The sequence below is a fragment of the Phyllobates terribilis genome, unplaced genomic scaffold, assembly GCF_046119375.1.
Source record: "Phyllobates terribilis strain yellow unplaced genomic scaffold, ASM4611937v1 Scaffold_4__5_contigs__length_816908805, whole genome shotgun sequence".
Lineage (NCBI taxonomy): Eukaryota > Metazoa > Chordata > Amphibia > Anura > Dendrobatidae > Phyllobates > Phyllobates terribilis.
In genome coordinates this window covers 507,919,917-507,944,263 of record NW_027362764.1, presented here as the reverse complement: position 1 = coordinate 507,944,263, position 24,347 = coordinate 507,919,917, and positions in this window count along the sequence as shown.

Sequence of the window (24,347 nt, the reverse complement as noted above, 5' to 3'; positions counted from 1 at the left end):
ACTTGTGGTCAGAGGTAGAGTTGTGTTTGAGGATGCAGTTGTTGACGTGCTTCCAGTACTATGTCTCTGTCCAGGAAGGTGCAACCTGACCTTGTCGTCACTAGCATCCTCCTCCACCTCCTCTGCTGACCTCATCTCTTGGCTGACTGTGGGTTGACAGTAAGTGGGATCTCCAACCTCATCATCATCACCCTGTGTGTTATCACACCCGTCGTCTTCAGAGCCAACCTGTTCCTGCCCTGACAAAAAACAAAAGTTGTCCCTCCAATCAGGTATTTGAGTCTCATCATCGTCTTCCTCATTGTCTCCACCAACAGGAGTTACAGTTTTGGAATGAGGGTCTACATTATGGTCAGAACCTTCTGCGTCTGGTCCTGGATCCAACTCATAAAGATTCTGGGCATTAGTGCAGATCATTTCCTCGTCATTTCCTCGTCTGGATTCACAGGAGCGCTGGAGCCGACCTCTGATTCCCAAGCTATAGTATGAGTAAACAGCTCTGCAGACTCAACCATCTGTTCTACCTCATACTCAGACGGGTAGATGGAGATTTGGGAGCTGTGAGGAAGCAAGTGCGATTGGGGTGACACCTCTGAGGACTGGAGTATTTGTGATGTTGAAGTTGATGTGGAGGAGAGCCCACTTAAAGGAGCACTTGATATCCGTTGAAGCACCTGCTGTTTTTGTGCCTCATCTGGAATTTGTAGCGATTGGCGTGGCCGTAAGAAAGGGATCTTATCACATTGTACGCTAAAAGAAGTAGACATTTTAGTTTTGCTGGAAGATGGTCTTTCTTCTGCAGATGTTACTGTTGCTTTAACACCTACTCCACGGACACAACCCTTTTTCCCCTTCCCAACACGCCTATTCCCCTTTCCACCAGCAGCAGGCCTTTTTCCACTCATTTTGGTGGTTAACTAATTCACAACTCTGGAGTTGTTTGCACAAAAAAACAATGGATGGGAACCGAGCAGAGCTGAGTGGCCAAACTGTGGTATTAGGCCAAAACTATTGTCTGGGTTAGATGCAGAAAAAAATTATATTCAGTTTGCAACCTGATGGAGGTCAGTATAGATGGACTAATAGAACAAGTCCCACACACTGCTAGAAGCCCAAATATTTTTTCAGAGCTAGATGCAGAAAAATATTATATTCAATTTGCAACCTGATGGAGGTCAGTATAGATGGACTAATAGAACAAGTCCCACACACTGCTAAAAGGCCAAATATTTTTTCAGAGCTAGATGCAGAAAAAAATTATATTCAATTTGCAACCTGATGGAGATCAGTATAGATGGACTAATAGAACAAGTCCCACACACTGCTAGAAGCCCAAATATTTTTTCAGAGCTAGATGCAGAAAAATATTATATTCAATTTGCAACCTGATGGAGGTCAGTATAGATGGACTAATAGAACAAGTCCCTCAGACTGCTAGAAGGCCAAATATTTTTTCAGAGCTAGATGCAGAAAAATATTATATTCAATTTGCAACCTGATGGAGGTCAGTATAGATGGACTAATAGAACAAGTCTCACACACAGCTAGAAGCCCAAATATTCTTTCAGAGGTAGATGCAGAAAAAAATTATATTCAATTTGCAACCTGATGGAGGTCAGTATAGATGGACTAATAGAACAAGTCCCACACACTGCTAGAAGGCCAAATATTTTTTCAGAGCTAGATGCAGAAAAATATTATATTCAATTTGCAACCTGATGGAGGTCAGTATAGATGGACTAATAGAACAAGTCCCACACACTGCTAGAAGGCCAAATATTTTTTCAGAGCTAGATGCAGAAAAAAATTATATTCAATTTGCAACCTGATGGAGGTCAGTATAGATGGACTAATAGAACAAGTCCCACACACTGCTAGAAGGCCAAATATTTTTTCAGAGTTAGATGCAGAAAAAAATTATATTCAATTTGCAACCTGATGGAGGTCAGTATAGATGGACTAATAGAACAAGTCCCACACACTGCTAGAAGGCCAAATATTTTTTCAGAGCTAGATGCAGAAAAAAATTATATTCAATTTGCAACCTGATGGAGGTCAGTATAGATGGACTAATAGAACAAGTCCCACACACTGCTAGAAGGCCAAATATTTTTTCAGAGTTAGATGCAGAAAAATATTATATTCAATTTGCAACCTGATGGAGGTCAGTATAGATGGACTAATAGAACAAGTCCCACACACAGCTAGAAGCCCAAATTTTTTTTCAGAGGTACATGCAGAAAAAAATGATATTCAATTTGCCCCCTGATGGAGGTCAGTATAGATGGACTAATAGAACAAGTCCCACACACTGCTAGAAGGCCAAATATTTTTTCAGAGCTAGATGCAGAAAAATATTATATTCAATTTGCAACGTGATGGAGGTCAGTATAGATGGACTAATAGAACAAGTGCCACACACTGCTTGAAGGCCAAATATTTTTTCAGAGCTAGATGCAGAAAAATATTATATTCAATTTGCAACCTGATGGAGGTCAGTATAGATGGACTAATAGAACAAGTCCCACACACTGCTAGAAGGCCAAATATTTTTTCAGAGCTAGGTGCAGATAAAAATTATATTCAATTTGCAACCTGATGGAGGTCAGTATAGATGGACTAATAGAACAAGTCCTACACACAGCTAGAAGCCCAAATATTTTTTCAGAGGTATATGCAGAAAAAAAATTATATTCAATTTGCAACTTTATGGAGGTCAGTATAGATGGAGTAATAGAATGATGCTATGCCCAAAAGGTTTTACTTCACTAGGTGCAGTAAAAAATTGGTATTCTATACACAGGTGGTGTAGCTTGCAACACAGATAGGCTACTCCACTGACTAACACACTCTGCAATAGGCCAAAAAGGATTAGCTTTGCTAGATTTAGCCAAATGCTGTGAAAAAAACTTGCACAGCACTGGCACAGACCTGCCTGGCAAAAACTGATAGGAACTGATCTAACTTAGTTCTGAAAAGGACTGCAATTACAATTAGTCTTTACTCCCAACCTTTCTATTTAAGAGCACAGACCTGCCTTATAAAAGTCATAGGAAATGCTGTAACCTAGTCCTTAAAAGGACTGCAATCACAACTATTCCCTACTCCCAAGCTATCTGTAGATTTGTGCGAAAATTGGCTTGAAATTAACAAGGTATAGCGCACACAGCAACAGCGGTGCCGTCTAACACGTAGCTGCAGCAGTGAGAAAATGGTGGCGACGGGGAAAATGGCTGGGTCTTATAGGGCAAGGACATGTGACATACACTGCCAATGACACATGCCCTTGCTTGTGTGAAAAAAAGCACTTCGCTCCGTGTGTGCGCTGCTGATAGGCTGACAGATTGCACCTCCCCACTGTAAATGTGGGAAAGAGAAAAAAAAAATGGAGATCTTCATTATTCCTGCAAAGATCCATCCCCTGCCCCTCCCCTGACCCTGCTGTACACTCAAACTGCGTATTAACATTAATTTTCATCATTACTGAGAAAAAATCCAGTTATGATTTTGGTGCACGAACAGTTATCGAACATAACCTCGAACAACCGAATTTTTTTCAAATCGTTCGTGTTCGTCGAACTGCTCAAACACCGCAAAAAACAGATCGAATTTGAGATTGGCGAACAGTTCAAGTCGAACACCGCTCATCTCTAGTCATAATCCCATCAGCAGGCGCCGCTGTCTCTTCAGGACTGGTGTAATGCACACGCCCGGGCTGAGTGGCGTGTGCGTGTGTATGTAGTGATTCCAGTGTGCCATGAACCGGAGAGTGCCTGGAGGGGCGTAACTAAGTATCTGCCCGATCCGACCAAGGTCGCACGACGGCATACGACGCCAGTGCACCAGGGAGGAACCGGGCAGAGGGACCAGGTGCTACTCCAGGTCAGACCCCGGACACGGCTGTTGACCCACACAGGGGAATACTGGAACAGGCAGGTTAGGCTGGCACACAGACTGGTGGGTATAGGCAGACACGGCTGGAATACAGACGGGTGGATGCTGGCGAGCACGACTGGTATGCAGGCAGGGAGGTACTGGCTGGTATGACAGGTTGGAGCACAGAGTGAGACTGCCGGAGCAGTGAGCAAAGGGTCAGAGCAGAGCGAGACTGCCGGAGCAGTGAGCAAAGGGTCATAATGGAGCGAGACTGCCGGAGCAGTGAGCAAGGCAGAGCAGGGGGGACAGGGCTCTGTACACATGGAACAGACAGGAAGGGAAAGGCAGAACCAGATACCCACTGGGTACTTGCAGTGAAGTAGCGAGTGGACCACAAACTCACAAACGGAAGTACAGTGACAATGAGCAGTAGTTAGGTACGAAAAAGGGAAGGTACGGACATAGAGAAAAACAGGAAACAGGCTAGGAGAGTATTCAGACAAGAACAGACACAGCAGCAAGATACAGGAGCGGGTCTAGGTATGCGGCCCCTAGAAGGCGGAACGAACAGGCTAGGAGCGTGTTCAGACAGGAACAGGCAAGATACAGAAACGGGTCTAGGTATGCGGCCCCTAGAAGGCGGAAAGAACAGGCTAGGAGCGAGTTCACACTGGCCTGGAAATACAGCCTCCAGGATAGGCAGAAGACAACAGGCTAGAAGATAGTACAGACAGGACACAGTTCAGACACGGGAACTGATACCGAAGGCAGGAGACATAGACAGGACCTGGCACATCAGTGACTAAACGCCAACTGAAAGAACACAATGCTCAGGTAGGGTTTTCTGGGAGGAGCTGGGTTAAATACCAGGTGACAGACAGCAATAGGCTGAGGACGCACAAGGGGTGTGCCCGCAGCAGGTACAAGAAACAGGAAGTGATCGGGCGCCGCCCTTAATCAGCAGAAACAGAGGTAAGCAAACAGCATGGAGGGAAGCCAGGCTAGCAGACTGGACTGGAGCTCAAGTGCGCACGGCTTTGTTTTGGATCCCCATAATACCGTGGCGGATCCGCAGGAACGAGTGCTGATAGATCCATCTGGACGGTTGCGTAATTCGCCTGGAACTCAGCTGGTAGCAAAAAAAATAATACATTTCCTCTAGATGCACGTATTCGCTGGAAAAAGTCTCAGAGAGCGAAGGCCGTGGGGCTCAACGGGAACCATGGCCTGAGCATGCTGTAATGCACACGCCCGGGCTGAGTGGCGTGTGCGTGTGTATGTAGTGATCCACTGTGCCATGAACCGGAGAGTGCCTGGAGGGGCGTAACTAAGTATCTGCCCAATCCGACCAAGGTCGCACGACAGCATACAACGCCAGTGCACCAGGGAGGAACCGGGCAGAGGGACCAGGTGCTACTCCAGGTCAGACCCCGGACACGGCTGTTGACCCACACAGGGGAATACTGGAACAGGCAGGTTAGGCTGGCACACAGACTGGTGGGTATAGGTAGACACGGCTGGAATACAGACGGGTGGATGCTGGCGAGCACGACTGGTATGCAGGCAGGGAGGTACTGGCTGGTATGACAGGTTGGAGCACAGAGTGGATAGGACCCAGTTCAGACTGGGACTCAGGAACAGAGCCGCAGATGCAGCGGACAAACACAGCAGAGTGAGACCGCCCGGATCGGCGAGCAAGAGCAGAGCAAGACGAGACCGCCAGTAGCGGTGAGCGAGAGTAGAGCAGGACAAGGCCGCCTGGAGCGGTGAGCAAAGGGTCAGAGCAGAGTGAGACTGCCTGAGCAGTGAGCAAGGAGTCAGAGCAAAGCGAGACTGCCGGAGCAGTGAGCAAAGGAGTCAGAGCAGAGCGAGACTGCCGGAGCAGTGAGCAAAGGGTCAGAGCAGAGCGAGACTGCCAGAGCAGTGAGCAAAGGAGTCAGAGCAGAGCGAGACTGCCGGAGCAGTGAGCAAAGGAGTCAGAGCAGAGCAAGACTGCTGGAGCAGTGAGCAAAGGGTCAGAGCAGAGCGAGACTGCTGGAGCAGCGAGCAAAGGGTCAGAGCAGAGCGAGACTGCCGGAGCAGTGAACAAAGGGTCAGAGCGGAGCGAGATTGCCGGAGCAGTGAGCAAAGGGTCAGAGCGGAGCGAGACTGCTGGAGCAGTGAGCAAAGGGTCAGAGCGGAGCGAGACTGCCGGAGCAGTGAGCAAAGGGTCAGAGCGGAGCGAGATTGTCGGAGCAGTGAGCAAAGGGTCAGAGCAGAGCGAGACTGCCGGAGCAGAGAGCAAAGGGTCAGAGCGGAGCGAGACTGCCGGAGCAGTAAGCAAGGCAGAGCAGGGGGGACAGGGGTCTGTACACACGGAACAGACAGGAAGGGAAAGGCAGAACCAGATACCCACTGGGTACTTGCAGTGAAGTAGCGAGTGGACCACAAACTCACAAACGGAAGTACAGTGACAACGAGCAGGAGTTAGGTACGAGTTCAGACTCTGCAGAAAAAGGGAAGGTACGGACATAGAGAAAAACAGGAAACAGGCTAGGAAAGTATTCAGACAAGAACAGACACAGCAGCAAGATACAGGAGCGGGTCTAGGTATGCGCCCCCTAGAAGGCGGAACGAACAGGTTAGGAGCGTGTTCAGACAGGAACAGGCAAGATACAGGAACGGGTCTAGGTATGCGGCTCCTAGAAGGCGGAAAGAACAGGCTAGGGGCGAGTTCAAACTGGCCTGGAAATACAGCCTCCAGGATAGGCAGAAGACAACAGGCTAGAAGATAGTACAGACAGGACACAGTTCAGACACGGGAACTGATACCGAAGGCAGGAACATAGACAGGACCTGGCACATCAGTGACTAAACGCCAACTGACAGAACACAATGCTCAGGTAGGGTTTTCTGGGAGGAACTGGGTTAAATACCAGGTGACAGACAGCAATAGGCTGAGGACGCACAAGGGGTGTGCCCGCAGCAGGTACAAGAAACAGGAAGTGATCGGGCGCCGCCCTTAAGCAGCAGAAACAGAGGCAAGCAAACAGCATGGAGGGAAGCCAGGCTAGCAGACTGGACTGGAGATCAAGTGCGCGCTCTAGCACAGTGGGAGATGGACCACTATGCAAGGACGCCGCCAGGTATGTTACAACTGGCTCTAAGTGGAATAGAGGGCGAACATATACTAGTCTTTCTAGGCTGAGTGGTTGATTCCTGTTGCCGGGTCTCAACTTCGGACTCAGTAGGCCAAGTGATCTTCCATTGTCGACCATACTCTGGGAACACGGCTATCATGGATAGGAAGTATTCTTTCCTCAAGATCTGCCCGGTTGAGATCAGGGCTGTGGGTAACTGTACCTCCTTTTCCTTCCTGCGGTCGACCACTTTAGGGTGGGCAAGTTCAGTGAGTCGGTTAACTATTTTCAGTATCTCTTCATCAGACGCATCACAGAGCTCACCACTCACTGCAAAGCTTTGTTTAGCTGTAACATCCATCTCTTCACACCACAAATACACTTCTTGCTCTGTTAACCCCTTCCCGACCCGTGTCACACCGTTTGTGACATGGAAAGCAGTTCCTTCCCGACCCGCGTCACACCGTCTGTGACATGGAGGGAAAAAGCCCCTGCAGCGCCTGCGAGCGGGGTCACTCAGGTGTCACAGTTGCTGATGCAACTAGACAACCTGAAGTTGACCCCAGGGGGGGTGGATTAACCCCCCCGTGCCTGGGACCCCTCCGATTGGTAGTTTCATTTTCACTTTTAGTGAAACTGCCAATCGGAATGAATGAAACATTTCACCAATGAAAATTGGTGAAATATTTCAATCTGGGCATAGCCTGATGCTTACAGCATCAGCCATTGGCTGGGGGGAGTGTCACCTCTGCCCCCCCCCCCAGATCTGATTGGGGCTAGTGTCCATGTGACGCTAGCCCTCCAATCAGATGTGGAGGAGGAAATTTAAATGGCTAACCAAATCCCTCAGCTTTTATCCTGTCCGTGGATGCTGAGGAGATTGGTTAGCCGCCGCCGACGTCGACCCCAGACCCGCCAGCGACCCGCCAGAGACCCGCCAGCGACCCCTGCCAGAGACCCGCCAGCGACCCTCGCCGCCAGCGACCCCCGCTTCCTGCGATCCGCTGCCGCCCGCGATCCGCGGCCGCCCCACATTGCTGCCGCCGGTAATTGTTTCTCCCCTTGTCTCACTCCAGCCCCCACTTAGCCCCCGACCCCCCCCTCCATCCCCTACCACCCCCCACCATCCCCTACCACCCCCCACCCCTCCACCCCAGCCCAATTTCCTACCGCTCCCTCCGCTCTCTCCCACGTCTTCATCCACCGGCTGCTGCTCTCCTGACAGCCGGTGGCAGCAGCAGCAGGCTCCGTGTAAATCTCCTGCGCCTGTGATCACAACACCATCCCCCAGTCCCAGGGATCACAACACCATCCCCCAGTCCCAGGGATCTCACCCCCCCCCGTGGATCTCACCCCCCCAGGGATCTCACCCCCCCCAGGGATCTCACCCCCCCAGTGATCTCACCCCCCCAGTGATCTCACCCCCCGCAGTGATCACCAGCCCCCCCCCGCCATCCGAGTGATCACCCCCCCTGCTGCCTGCCGGCTCCTACCCCCCTTTCTGCCCAGTGATCACTGCTGGCTCTTCCATCTCCTCAACCCCCTCCTGCGCCCCGTACGCCTGAGCGCGCCCCCTCCTGCGCCCCGTACGCCTGAGCGCGCCCCCTCCTGCGCCCCGTACGCCTGAGCGCGCCCCCTCCTGCGCCCCGTACGCCTGATCGCGCCCCCTCCTGCGCCCCGTGCACCTGACTGCGCCCCCTCCTGCGCCCCGTGCGCCTGACTGCGCCCCCTCCTGCGCCCCGTGCGCCTGACTGCGCCCCGTGCGCCTGACCGTGCCCCCTCCTGTGCGCCTGACCGTGCCCCCTCCTGTGCCCCGTGCGCCTGACCGTGCCCCCTCCTGCGCCCAGTGCGCCTGACCGCCTCCACACGTGATTTACACCAAGCACATACACACGTACACTCATACTAATAATAAAGTTTAGATGTTTTTTTTCCCCACAGCACACAAAATGTCCCGCCCGTCCCGCCCTAGGGCGTACTCAGCTGAGGAGGCATATTCATTTTCATGAGCCGAAATTGTTAGCGGACACCATGTTGCGTTTGGAGAGGCCCTGTGTGCCTAAACATTGGAGCTCCCCCACAAGTGACCCCATTTTGGAAACTAGACCCCCCAAGGCACCTATCTAGATGCATAGTGAGCACTTGGAACCCCCAGGTGCTTCACAAATTAATCCGTAAAAATTAAAAATACTTTTTTTTTTTACAAAAAATTTCTTTTAGCCTATTTTTTTTAATTTTCACATAGGTAACAGGATAAAATGCATCCTAAAATTTGTTGGGCAATTTCTCCTGAGTACACCGATACCTCATATGTGGTCATAAACCACTGTTTGGGCGCATGGCAGGGCTCAGAAGGGAAGGAGCGCAATTTGACTTTTGGAGCTAATTTTCCAATCAAAAAGTGAAATGGCGCTCCTTCCCTTCTGAGCCCTGTCGTGTGCCCAAACAGTGGTTTATGACCACATATGAGGTATTGGTTTACTCAGGAGAAAATGCCCAACAAATTTTAGGATGCATTTTACCCAGTTACCCATGTGAAAATTAAAAAATTTAGGCTAGAAAAAAAATTTTGTTAGAAAAATTAAAATGTTCATTTTTTTCTTCCATGTTGCTTTAGTTCCTGTGATGCACCTGAAGGGTTAATAATCTTCATGAATGTAGTTTTGAGTAGCTTGAGGGGTGCAGTTTTTGGAATGGTGTCACTTTTGGGTGTTTTCTGTCATGTACACCCCTCAAAGGGACTTCAAATGTGATGTGGTCACTAAAAAAAATGGCTTTGCAAATTTTGCTGGAAAAAAGAAAATTTGCTGATGAACTTTGAACCCTTCTAACTTCCTACCAAAAACTTTTTTTTTTTCAAAAATTGTGCTGATGTAAAGTAGACATGTGGGAAATGTTATTTATTAACTATTTTGTGTCACATCACTCTCTAGTTTAGCAGAATAAAAATTCAAAATTTGAAAATTGCAAAATTTTCAAAATTTTTCCCATATTTTTGATTTTTTCACAAATAAACGCAAATATTATCGACCTAAAGTTAATACTAACATGAAGCCCAATATGTCACGAAAAAACAGTCTCAGAATCGCTAGGATCCGTTGAAGTGTTCCAGAGTTTTTACTTCGTAAAGGGACACTGGTCAGAATTGACAAAAATGCCAAGGTCTTTAGGGTCAAAATAGGCTGGGTCCTGAAGGGGTTAAAGTTTCCATAGTAAATACTCCTGTGTTAGTTCTGGATCTCAGCAGTGCCTCCACTGTAACACCCCTTTAGGGCTACCACGGTACACTGGGTGTTATGGGGGGGTCTCACCTCTCTAGGGCGCAGTGCCTCCACCCAAATCTTGATTGGAGCTCTCTCTCTGGGACTGCAGAAGGACGGTTATCTTCTGCCAGGGGCTGATTCGGGAAGCCCCTGCCACAGCTCAGTACACACACAGGGAACAGGAGTAAAACCGTTTAACAGGTTTATTACTATGCAGTAGAATTGAGGTGGGTGTAAAGGAATAACATACAATACAAGTAACGGTGCTCTATAAAAGTCATATACACATCACAATCTACTTCTACTCAGACCCTGCAAATATAACGTAGCAGGTTTTCACTTTTTGTATTAACTCTGTCCAAACGTTGGGGCCCAGTTGCGGCGGATGTTGGCGCGCAAATTAGAACCGTTGGTGCACTTAGATGAATATTAATGTCAATAGTCGGAGTTGTAGTGTACTCACTATAAATAGAGCTAGTAGAACCACAAGTCTCAGAAGGGCACTCACTGTGTGTCTCAAACAGTCGGATGGGTCTCTGGACACCAGCTGGGGGCGGCAGGATTCAGGCCTTTATACAGTGGGAGTGCCGGCAGAACTCTCCGAGTCCTTGATGTAACTTGCTTCAGAGTGTGACAGGACCGCGCTCTCTCCAGCAGTGTGGGTATCTCAGAGGGGGTCGCCACACTCTGCAGCGTAGAGGAATGCAGATCCACACCGCTCCGTCTTTCACAGCAAGCTGCCACGCTCCTTCTCCTCTGAACTTTCACTTTCATTTCCTGCCCAGTTCCCTCCCCCAAGTCCCTCCTCCTCCAATCCACTCTCTCTCCTTCTATCCTTCCAGGCTGAGTCATCTGACTGAAACAAGGGTCCCTGAGAATTGTAGTCCACTGCAGCTCAGGGGAAAAACAGTTAATGTCTGTAGGTCCCTGTTTAACAGCAGCTGCAAAGCTCTTCTTAGTGGCTGTAAGTTCCAGTATACCGGTAGCTGCCCTGACAGTTCCATGTGCAGGTGTTACACTACTATCACAAAGCAACTTGCACAACTGTAGCATTGAGGAAGATGACAGTAGTAGTCTTGGAATAATACAATTCAGTTGATAGGGGAGACAGTGATAGGAAAATTGCCAGCAGCAGTGCCAGCCTCAGTGTGATAAATCGATGCTGAGGTATTGCTGGCATATGTCCTGCTGCATGTGAATTACCATTACATTTTTTCTTCACTCTTAATGAACTAGAAAACAGCAGCAAGAAAGGCCTATTTTTTTTTTTATAAAATGAAAATCTGAAATCAGTGTCACTCAGTGACAGTGTACTTGCTTGTGACAAGTAACAGTACTGATTTTTTTAATTTCCAATGCAATCCTTTTTTTAAAGGGAGAGATAATTGTTTTTTAGAAAAAACAAAGAAAATTCAATAAAATACATAAAATAACTGCAAGTGTCTACTTCAGAAAGTGTGCGTGTCGCAATTATTTTTTTTTTGCGCATCCATTGTATTAGTCAAATTCATGCCACTCCAGTACATTGCCTGTGGGTTGCTTTTTGGGATGGGATATGAATATGTTAAATAAATAGAAAAAATGTAGAAATTTTAACTGTGCATGTTTGGTTTTGCTTACCTATTTTACTAGTCCAGTATGACAGCCATACATGCCACACCTATACTGTGGCTTGCTGCTACATTTTGCTTTCTGTTTCTCTATCTACAGGTGCATCTCACAAAATTAGAATATAATCAAAAAGTTAATTTATTTCAGTTCTTCAATACAAAAACTGAAACTCATACAGTACAGACCAAAAGTTTGGACACACCTTCAGATTTTTCTGTATTTTCATGACTATGAAAATTGTACATTCACACTGAAGGCATCAAAACTATGAATAAACACATGTGGAATTATATACTTAACAAAAAAGTGTGAAACAACTGAAAATATGTCTTATATTCTAGGTTTTTCTAACTAGCCACCTTTTGCTTTGATGACTGCTTTGCACACTCTTGACATTCTCTTGATCAGCTTCAAGAGGTAGTCACCGGAAATGGTCTTCCAACAATCTTGAAGGAGTTCCCAGAGATGCTTAGCACTTGTTGGCCCTTTTGCCTTCACTCTGCGGTCCAGTTCACCCCAAACCATCTCGATTGGGTTCAGGTCTGCTGACTGTGGAGGCCAGTTCATCTGGCGTAGCACCCCATCACTCTCCTTCTTGGTCACATAGCCCTTACACAGCCTGGAGGTGTGTTTGGGGTCATTGTCCTGTTGAAAAATAAATGATGGTCCAACTAAACGCAAACCAGATGGAATAGCATGCCGCTGCAAGATGCTGTGGTAGCCATGCTGGTTCAGTATGCCTTCAATTTTGAAGAAATCCCCAACAGTGTCACCAGCAAAGCACCCCCACACCATCACACCTCCTCCTCCATGCTTCACGGTGGGAATCAGGCATGTAGAGTCCTTCCGTTCACCTTTTCTGCATCACACAAAGACACGGTGGTTGGAACCAAAGATCTCAAATTTGGACTCATCAGACCAAAGCACAGATTTCCACTGGTCTAATGTCCATTCCTTGTGTTCTTTAGCCCAAACTAGTCTCTTCTGCTTGTTGCCTGTCCTTAGCAGTGGTTTCCTAGCAGCTATTTTACCATGAAGGCCTGCTGCACAAAGTCTCCTCTTAAAAGTTGTTGAAGGGATGTGTCTGCTGCTAGAGCACTGTGTGGCATTGACCTGGTCTCTAATCTGATCTGCTGTTAACCTGCGATTTCTGAGGCTGGTGACTCGGATAAACTTATCCTCAGAAGCAGATGTGACTCTTGGTCTTCCTTTCCTGGGGTGGTCCTCATGTGAGTCAGTTTCTTTGTAGCGCTTGATGGTTTTTGCAACTGCACTTGGGGACACTTTCAAAGTTTTCCCAATTTTTCGCACTGACTGACCTTCATTTCTTAAAGTAATGATGGCCACTCGTTTTTCTTTACTTAGCTGCTTTTTTCTTGCCATAATACAAATTCTAACAGTCTGTTCAGTAGGACTATCAGCTGTGTATCCACTTGACTTCTGCACAACACAACTGATGGTCCCAACTCCATTTATAAGGCAAGAAATCCCGCTTATTAAACCTGACAGGGCACACCTGTGAAGTGAAAACCATTTCCGGTGACTACCTCTAGAAGCTCATCAAGAGAATGCTAAGAGTGTGCAAAGCAGTCATCAAAGCAAAAGGTAGCTACTTTGAAGAACCTAGAATATAAGACATATTTTCAGTTTTTTCATACTTTTTTGTTAAGTATATAATTCCACATGTATTAATTCATAGTTTTGATGCCTTCAGTGTGAATGTACAATTTTCATAGTCATGAAAATACAGAAAAATCTTTAAATGAGAAGGTGTGTCCAAACTTTTGGTCTGTACTGTATATTATGTAGAGTCATTACAAACAGAGTGATCTATTTCAAGTGTTTATTTCTGTTAATGTTGATGATTATGGCTTACAGCCAATGAAAACACAAAAGTCATTGTCTCAGTAAATTAGAATAATTAACAAAAAACACCTGCAAAGGCTTTTTAAGCGTTTAAAAATGTCCCTTAGTCTGTTTCAGTAGGCTCCACAATCATGTGGAAGACTGTTGACTTGACAGATGTCCAGAAGGCAGTCATTGACACACTCCACAAGGTCCCAGAGTTCCAATTTTCATTTGGAAATCAAGGTCCCAGAGTCTGAAGGAAGAGTGGAGAGGCACACAATCCAAGCTGATTGAGGTCTAGAGTGAATTTTCCACAATCAGTGATGGTTTGGGAGCCATGTCATTTGCTGGTGTAGGTCCACTGTGTTTTATCAAGACCAAAGTCAGCGCAGCCGTCTACCAGGAAATGTTAGAGCACTTGATGCTTCCCTCTGCCGACAAGCTTTTAGGAGATGGATATTTCATTCTCCAGCAGGACTTGGCACCTTTCCACACTGCCAAAAGTACCAATACCTGGTTTAAAAACAACAGTATCACTGTGCTTGACTGGCTAGAAAATTCGCCTGACCTTAACACCATAGAGAATCTGTGTGTATTGTCAAGAGGAAGATGAGAGACACCAGATCCAACAATGCAGACGAGCTGAAGACTGCTATCAAAGCAACCTGGGCTTCCATAACACCTCAGCAGTGCCACAGACTGATCGCCTTCATGCCACGCCGCATTGATGCAGTAATTGATGCAAACGGAGCCCCGACCAAGTATTGAGTGCATTTACTGAACATACATTTTAGTAGGCCAACATTTCAGATTTTAAAAACAATTTTCAAGCTGTTGTTATAAAGTATTCTAATTTACTGAAATAATGACTTTTGTGTTTCCATTGGCTGTAAGCCATAATCATCAACATTACCAGAAGCAAACACTTGAAATAGATCACTCTGTTTGTAATGACTCTATATAATATATGAATTTCACTTTTTGGATTGAAGAACTGAAATAAATTATTTTTTTGATGATATTCTAATTTTGTGAGATGCACCTGTATCTAGTACCAGTCATTCGGGCAGTAATACTACTAAATGCAGGCTACTATTGGTCTTTGGCAAGAATATTAATTGAGAGGATGTAGAACATGTTACGGAATACATCTCACATCACTCGTCTCAATCACAGCAGGATGATGTAACTGCTGACAGAGACATGGTTAGTTTGAGTCAGTGTTCTGCACAGAATGTTCTGCCTGACCAGAAAAGAATAGGAGGAATAATTTTGGACTGTTTTTTAATTTTGAAAATCATGAAAAGTCTGTAATTTCACTGTGCTTTTAAATGGCCTTTTTGTTACTACTTGGCTGCAATCCATTTTAAAGTGAAATCACTTTAAAGTTACTAAAGTGGTGCTTGAGCTAAAGAGCTTGAGATGGGTTGGACGCAGTCCTTGGAGACCTCAGAGTGTTACACATGTCTTTTGGGCTGACTGGGCACTGGGTGACTCTGGTGGCTGTGGGGGCAGGCGGGGAGTGGGCTCCTCCACCAGTTGTGGAAAAAAATTGATTTTCTACTGTGGATCCCTGGATAGAGTAGAATCTCAGCGCAAAACAATTACAAGCTCAGATGTGGCCTGCTTTATGTAGCACGGTGGTAGCAGAAAAATATTAGATTTTTTACTGTAGAACCCTGGATGGAGCAGAATCTCAGCACAAAACAATTATGAGCTCAGATGTGGTCTGCTTTATGTAGCACAGTAGGAACAGAAAAAAATGAGAGTTTCAAAGGTGTACTCCTGCATGGAGCACAATATCAGCACAACAGAATTCTATGCTGAAATGTGGCCAGGTGTATCTGTCTGGACCACACTAATAGCAAAAACGATTGATCTGCTGTAGGGTCGATTTCACAGCCACAGAAGATCCTATGTACGTAAACTATCTGACTTACAAGCGACCGCCTAGCTAACTATCTCACTCTCTCACTATCAAGGAGCAGCAGGAGCAGCCTTTCTGCGTTGTTACACTGTCATAATGGCACCAAAACAACATGTCTGCTCTTTATATGGGGAGGGACATGTGACTTCGGCAGCCAATGACACAAGGCCTTGTGTCTGAACGTTGTGGAAGGCTCCTGCGCCGTGATTGGCTTGACGGAATCTCCACACATTAAGTTAAGAAAAAAAGAAATTATGAATAACAGTCAGTCTCTCTTCTGACCTCTCTCCACCCCCTCCCCTCATAAAACACGCCCCCCCCCCCCCGCTCATCATACAGCACCACTATCCTAGCCAAAGTCTCAAAAAATACACTGGTGGAGACACGATCATTTACCGCATTTTGGCCAAATTTTGCCGATTTTGAGTAAAAAACGCTTGGGGGTCCGATCACGAATCCAAGTGGGCAATGTTCGTGCCAAGTTTGAAATTACCGAATGTTTTCTGAACGTGTTCGCTCATCTCTCAGGGATACTGTCTTACATAATATTTAAAACTTTTTTTTTTACTTTTTTAGAGCGGTCACCTAAAAGTCCTTCAGGGACTTTTTATTCTCTGATTTTCATAGACTGCTCAGTTTTATGTCATTTTCTGCACAAACATTGCAGTGGTATATACAGTATACTTCTTGAAATAGAGAATATTGTGAATATTACTGCTATATAAATTGTGTTTTTTACAGTTTAATTCCTTCTTGACCATGTATGTGTTGATACATCCTATGTCAGGTGCCCATTTATCAAGTGGGCTCAGGATCTGAAACTACATCATACATGGCAGACCCTGGCAGTGTTACACAACCAGCATTTGTTTCTGACAACAGAGCTGTTAGTACTTCACCTGCTAAGTGTGGCACCCCAGGGGTCTGGTTTTCCACAGTAATGTAATGTTATGTCTGAGAGCAGGTGGGAGGTCCTTTGGTCAGGGATCCTGTGCATGCCACACCTCCTGTCCAGTCTTGGGAGGGGAAGAACTTCCCCTGTATAAACCCGGGGCTGAGGCAGGGTGAGTCAGCCAAGGAGAGTGGAGACAAGAAGCAGCATAGGAAACAGGAGAGTTCCAAGGAGTCAGGGGCTGGCAGCTGCAGCGCTCGCCCTGACTAAGAAGATTCTTTACCGGACCCGGAGTCCGAGGCTGTGGGGACTAACTTCTACCCAGCAGCAGAATCCGTCAGGCAGGGGATTTCAGGTCCTCTGGCCCAGAAGCCCGAAGGCACGGTCACACGCGTGGGACCAGCACCGCCATCGTGGAGCGGAAGCCATAAGAAGGCTCCGAGTCACCGGCCATACGGGTGAGCACCACACGGTACACTCAGGGACGTGGGCTACTTACATCAGCTTCTAGCAAGGTAGCCAGAAGAGTACAGTCAGTTTGTGAGCCCTACAACTACGCCTGGCCAGGGGAGATCCCACCTGCTCAAAGACTGACCAGGCCCCGTTTGCTAGCAAGTACTCCGGGAGGGTCTATCGTTGTTACCAGTAAAGACCCTGAACTACACCGTACCGTCTCTGAGTGGTTCCTGCTACCCCCATCATCCACGTCGGCTGCCCTGAGGCCATACCCCTCCCGTTGGGGGTTATACTATCACGCTGCACAATCCTACCACCGGCCTCAGCGGTCTGCCCTGCAGCAGCAGCTCCCTGGCTGCACTCAACGGGTGGCGTAGTCATCAACTATTTACTACTAATAGACTGCCGTCTAGTTTGACTCCCTGGGCACGGACCGGGTCACCGCCACGAGACTACAACCCTCCACTGATCCGGCTCCGGGTAGGCTCCCGCATGCGCAACGCAGCGCGACACAGGCCCAGGGGCGCGTCAACTTTGGTGTAGTCGGCAGGATTTCGTGCCCGCAACCACCGGGTACTGCGTGCCTGAAAAGCATAGACTGTTCAAACTTACCAGTGGTGAAGGTTTCCCGCCATCCGGCGCCATCTTCTACCTTCTTCCCGCCATCCGCGAAGTTTTCCCGCCATCCGGCGCCATCTTCGACCTTCTTCCCGCCATCCGTGGAGTTTTCCCGCCATTGGACGCCATCTTGAGGACGCCGCGCGGGAAGAAGAGGGGCGTGGACTCCGAAAGCGCGCGAGAACTGAAGCCCCGCCTCACGTCCGGACGTTGTGTAAGGTCCTGGAAGGAGCCCAGCAGACGCCGACGTCACAGGAGCGCGACGGAAGGTCCTCAACCCTGACGATCCACTGCGGAGCCGCGGCCTACGGAAGAGGATCATCGCAAGGTAGGCCACGGTCCACTAGGGGGGAGGAAGATGTCGGATACGGAGGAGAGCTTCACTGCCCCAATCCCCGCCAGCGCTACCGCTGCTGCAGTTATGCCCTTCACCATGCCCTATATCCCGGGAGCAGCTTGGCTACCCCAGTACTCAGGGGAGTCACATACCCTGCATGACTTTAGAGAAAAGCTGGATAGCCTCTTCCAGGTGTACCCCCTCACAGAAGAGCAAAAAGTGAGCATCCTGGTGGCCCAACTAACCGGGGCAGCCAAAAGGGAAGTAAAATCCTGGCCACCTGGGAGGAAGACTGTCGCAGGGATACTAACCCGGCTGAAGGACACCTTTGATACCCGCACCTCAGCCGAGATTAAGCTTAGATTCTACGGGTGCAAGCAGCGAGCGCATGAGAGTATAAGGGACTATGCACTAAACCTACAAGAGGCCCTGAGGGCCATAAAGCAGACCGACCCTGATGGGGTGGGAAACGAGGACAGGCTGTTGACTGAACAATTTATAGAGGGTTTATATTGCAATGCCCACCGAACCCAGTTGCGGGCAATGGCCTTACAGGATCCCCATCTGGACTTTGCACAGTTCAAGGACAGAGCCATCCGGGTGCTCCGAGAACCGGCACCAGGTGGCGTTGTGACCCACAGACGCCCCACTACCACTTACTACCAGGAGGCGGCGCCCTTGTCAGCAGGGCCTGTGGGAGCTGATGCGCAGGCTTTGGACAATGACCCGGCTCCAGACCTACACCATCAGGTCCAAGAGCTAGCTAAGAGCGTTGCTGCGCTAACCCGAACTGTGCAGTCTTTACAGGTTTCCACCCCAGGGAAGATCCAGCTGGCATCCGGACCGGAGGACATCCCGTGGCGTCGACCAAGGAGGACCCCACCGGCCAGAGGAAGACCCAGTGACCGATACAGCGAGGACGGACGACCCATCTGCCGCCGCTGCAATCAACCCGGACATATGGAAAGGTACTGTTCTTTAAACGGGCACAACCTGGGGTAGAGGGCCAACCCCCAGGAAAAAGATCACCAGGCCCATCGAACTGGCGCGACAGATATGTGGGAGGACGTCCAGTCTTGCCTGTGGTACTGGATGGCATTCCCATGAGTGCCCTACTGGATACCGGGTCACAGGTCACCACCATCCCGTACGTGCTCTTCAAGCAGTACTGGAATGACTCGGATATTACCCACTACCCTGACGACGACTTGAGTATCATCGCCAGCAATGGCCAGCCCGTGCCACAGATCGGATTTAAGGAGGTGGCCCTCAAAATCGGTAGAGTCGAACTGGCCGCACAGGGACTGATCATTGTAGATATTGATAAACATGAGAGTCACCCAAAAATAACTCTAGGAACTAACGTAATTGAAAATTGTCTTGCAGAGGTGATTTTCCTTTTACAGCAGGTTGCCAAGAACGCCAGCTCCGGCGAGCAGCGGGTGCTCCAGAAAGAGATCCGGGCACTGATGCAACGGCAACAAGTGGAACTCTCCGGCGGTGAGATTGGTAGCGTAAGAATGTGTGACCCTTTTCCTATTGCCATGCCCCCAAAAAGTGAAATGATGATTTGGTGCCGGGCAGCTATTGGTCTGAGAGGAAGAGATTACCAGGCAATGGTAGAACCAGTTTACTCAGACAGTAGGCCCACCATTTTGACAGCACGGGGGGTGGTCAATGTACGCCATGGGAGGGTGCCCATTCGCATAATAAATATCGGGGAGAGGGAAGTGTACCTGCCCCGGTATGCCACGCTAGCCAAATTATATACCACTAATCAAAATTCTATACAATCTGTGGAACCCTTGCCTCCATCTCACCCGGAGGAAGGTAACGGCTCTAAGAAAGACATGGAGGACTGGTGTCAGCAACTACATTTGGGTACTGATTCCACTCCCTCACATCAGAAACAAGGAGTCTATCGGGTGGTTCAAGAGTATGAGAGAGTGTTTAGTAAACACCCGTTAGACTTCGGGCGAGTCAAGGGGGTAGAACACCGCATCCCCACGGGAGATCATCCTCCCATAAAAGAGAGGTATCGACCCGTACCCCCTGCACATTACCAACACGCCAAGGGGATGCTTAGAGACATGAAGGAGGCTGGGGTAATCCGGGATAGCTGTAGCCCCTGGGCAGCCCCACTAGTTTTAGTCAAAAAGAAAGACAACACCATGAGGATGTGTGTAGATTACCGGAAAATCAACCGTATCACACACAAGGATGCGTACCCCTTACCAAGGATAGAGGAGTCATTGGCTGCTTTAAGATCTGCTAACTTCTTCTCTACCTTGGATCTCACTAGCGGGTACTGGCAGGTTCCTGTAGCAGAGGCGGACCGGGAGAAGACCGCATTCACCACCCCGATGGGACTTAGCGAGTTCACCTGCATGCCGTTCGGACTCTGCAACGCACCAGGAACCTTCCAACGCCTAATGGAGTGTTGTCTGGGCCACAGAAACTTCGAGACGGTCCTGTTGTACCTGGACGATGTCATCGTATATTCCAAGACGTATGAGGACCACCTGAAACACCTGGCGGAAGTGTTCGAGGCTCTGGCGAGTTACGGCCTAAAGGTGAAACCCTCCAAGTGTCACCTCCTGAAACCAAAGGTGCAGTACCTGGGACACGTGGTGAGCGCTGACGGAGTGGCTCCCGACCCCGATAAGATCACCGCAATTAAGGGATGGCCAAGCCCCTCCAGCGTAAAAGAAGTGCGGCAGTTCCTCGGGTTGGTAGGCTACTACCGAAGGTTTATTCCCGGTTTCACCAAAAAGGCAGCACCTATGCAGGACCTCCTGATAGGCCAGTCCCGGAAGGCCAAGAACCAGAAGCCGCCCTTCAAATGGGAAGAGCTGGAAGAAGAGTCCTTCCGCCAGCTGAAGATGGCCCTCACGGGGGACGAAATCCTGGCGTACCCGGATTATAGCCAGCCCTTTATCCTCTACACCGACGCCAGTAACATCGGGCTAGGAGCCGTACTGTCCCAGATCCAGCAGGGGAAGGAACGAGTAATCGCCTACGCCAGCCGAAAACTGCGACCCACCGAAAGGAACCCCGAGAATTACAGCTCATTTAAGTTAGAGTTCCTGGCCGTAGTATGGGCAATCACTGAGCGCTTTAAGCATTACCTCGCTTCTTCCCGGTTCACCGTGTACACGGATAACAACCCGCTGACACACCTGGACACGGCAAGACTCGGTGCCCTGGAGCAGAGGTGGATGGCCCGTCTGTCCAACTACGAGTTCACAATTAAATACCGGGCAGGACGCTCCAATACCAACGCGGACGCCCTGTCCAGGATGCCCAACCTGCCGGACGGAGGAGAAGATCCGGAGGGACTGGAAGAAGTTGAACTCCCTGCGTTCCACCGTCATGGGACTATTCAGTATTCCCACCGGGTAAGGAGTAAGCAGGCTGCTACGTTGAACCCCTTACCCCACTACAACTGGGCGGAAACGCAAGACAGCGACCCTGCCGTCCGACTGGTGAAGGAGATGCTGACTCGGCCGGAGGCTCGCCTTGAACCAGACGCTCCGGAGGAAGCCAAACAACTATGGGCAGAGAAGAGTCGACTGTTCCTTTACAAAGGGAAGTTGTGCCGCAGAATGGTTAACTCCCGGACGCATGAATTACTCTGGCAAGTAGTGGTGCCACGAAGAGACGCAGCCATGGTGATGGAGGCATACCACGACGGAGCTGGACACTTTGGGTGGAAAAAGCTGGAGTTCCTGCTGCGCGAGCGGTTCCACTGGGTAGGCATGAGGGGAACCATCGAGAAGTGGTGCAGAGATTGTGGCCCGTGCAACCTGAGAAGGAAGGACCGAGCCAGCCAGAAGACTCCCCTGCAGTCCATCGTCACCCGGCAACCGTTGGAACTGGTAGCCTTGGATCATGTAAAACTGACCCCAAGCAGAAGTGGCTACGTCTACGCGTTAACCATCGTGGATCATTACTCCCGGTTCTTGGTTGTCGTCCCCGTCAAGGACTTAACGGCTCAAACAGCAGCTAGAGCCTTCCAGCAGCACTTCTGCCGTCCACACGGGTACCCGGACCAAGTGCTGACGGACCAGGGACCTGCCTTTGAAGCGGAGGTCTTTCAGGAATTCTGCAATCTGTATGGCTGCCGGAAGATAAGGACGACACCCTACCATCCGCAGACTAATGGACTTTGTGAAAAAATGAACCAGGTGGTAATGGATCTTCTAAAAACGTTGCCCCTGGAAGAACGCAGTCTGTGGCCTGAAAAGTTGCCCGATCTGGTGGACCTATACAACCACATCCCGGTAGGTTCCACCAACTGTACCCCGGCTTACCTAATGAGGGCAAGACCTGGTAAGTTACCTGTTGACCTGGAAATGGGAGTCCTGACCCCCGAGGACACTTCACCAGAAACAGACTGGGACACAGAGAGGCAGCAGCAGTACCGGAGAGTACAGGAGAGCGTGGAGCGAAGTCTCTGTCAGGCTAGGGAAAGACAAGAGAAAACTTACAACCAGTATGCTCCCGCTGTTCCCCTGGTACCCGGAGAGCAGGTCTTGAAGAGGAAGAGACGGCTCCACAAGTTGGACGACCAGTGGGAGAAGGACCCGTACACCGTACTGCCCTCAAGCCACGAGAACCCGAAGGTCTGTACCATCAGTAAAGACGGAGGGGAAACCACAGCCATTGTATCCCGGGACCACCTGAAGAAGTGTCCCGAACAACTGAGGAACCCTGAAGAGGAACAAGAAGACCATCGACCCGTGGAAGAAAGGGAAGATATGGTTAGTACCGTGCTCGGGGACTTTCCTCAGTCTTGGACTCAAGTCAATGGTGCAGTTGTGGTACCCGTACTCACCTTCCTCCAACCATCATCCCAAGAACCTACGGAGCAACGGGTAGAGCTGGAAGAACAGCCGGTCCAGGAGGCAGAAGACTCCACACAAGCAGAACAGGAGAATCAACCCTCTGCTTATAGTGAGCCTGCCGTACCCCTAGTGAGACAAAGAGCCGGTAGACAGCTGCCCAGTTTACCCTTGACAGCTCCTACACCCTGTAGTTCAGGGCCAGACAGTCAGCTCCGTAGGTCCACTCGGGCCACTAGAGGCCAGTTACCCGCACGCTGGAGAATTTAAAGTGTATAAATTGTTTTATTTATGTTTTTCTGTGTATTGTTGCTTGTGAATAATTGTGTGTTTCCAGTTGTTTTTAGGAAACCTTGGTGGATTTACCGGGAATCCTTGTACATAGTTGGAGCGTAACCCAGGACGGACTAAAGACTGTTAAGGACTCGGGGCAGGACAAACCCCTACCTGGTTACGTCTCCCTGTTTTGGTGAAATGGACACCTTGCTTTCTTCAAAGACTGCACCCGGTTACGGACACGCCGCAACCATCTTATGTGTTTTTCTTATTGTGTTGTTATTGTTATACTTTGTTATGTTTTTCTAAATGTGTTTAGTCCCGGAGTACTAAATTTCACTAGGGGGGAATGTGGCACCCCAGGGGTCTGGTTTTCCACAGTAATGTAATGTTATGTCTGAGAGCAGGTGGGAGGTCCTTTGGTCAGGGATCCTGTGCATGCCACACCTCCTGCCCAGTCTTGGGAGGGGAAGAACTTCCCCTGTATAAACCCGGGGCTGAGGCAGGGTGAGTCAGCCAAGGAGAGTGGAGACAAGAAGCAGCATAGGAAACAGGAGAGTTCCAAGGAGTCAGGGGCTGGCAGCTGCAGCGCTCGCCCTGACTAAGAAGATTCTTTACCGGACCCGGAGTCCGAGGCTGTGGGGACTAACTTCTACCCAGCAGCAGAATCCGTCAGGCAGGGGATTTCAGGTCCTCTGGCCCAGAAGCCCGAAGGCACGGTCACACGCGTGGGACCAGCACCGCCATCGTGGAGCGGAAGCCATAAGAAGGCCCCGAGTCACCGGCCATACGGGTGAGCACCACACGGTACACTCAGGGACGTGGGCTACTTACATCAGCTTCTAGCAAGGTAGCCAGAAGAGTACAGTCAGTTTGTGAGCCCTACAACTACGCCTGGCCAGGGGAGATCCCATCTGCTCAAAGACTGACCAGGCCCCGTTTGCTAGCAAGTACTCCGGGAGGGTCTATCGTTGTTACCAGTAAAGACCCTGAACTACACCGTACCGTCTCTGAGTGGTTCCTGCTACCCCCATCATCCACGTCGGCTGCCCTGAGGCCATACCCCTCCCGTTGGGGGTTATACTATCACGCTGCACAATCCTACCACCGGCCTCAGCGGTCTGCCCTGCAGCAGCAGCTCCCTGGCTGCACTCAACGGGTGGCGTAGTCATCAACTATTTACTACTAATAGACTGCCGTCTAGTTTGACTCCCTGGGCACGGACCGGGTCACCGCCACGAGACTACAACCCTCCACTGATCCGGCTCCGGGTAGGCTCC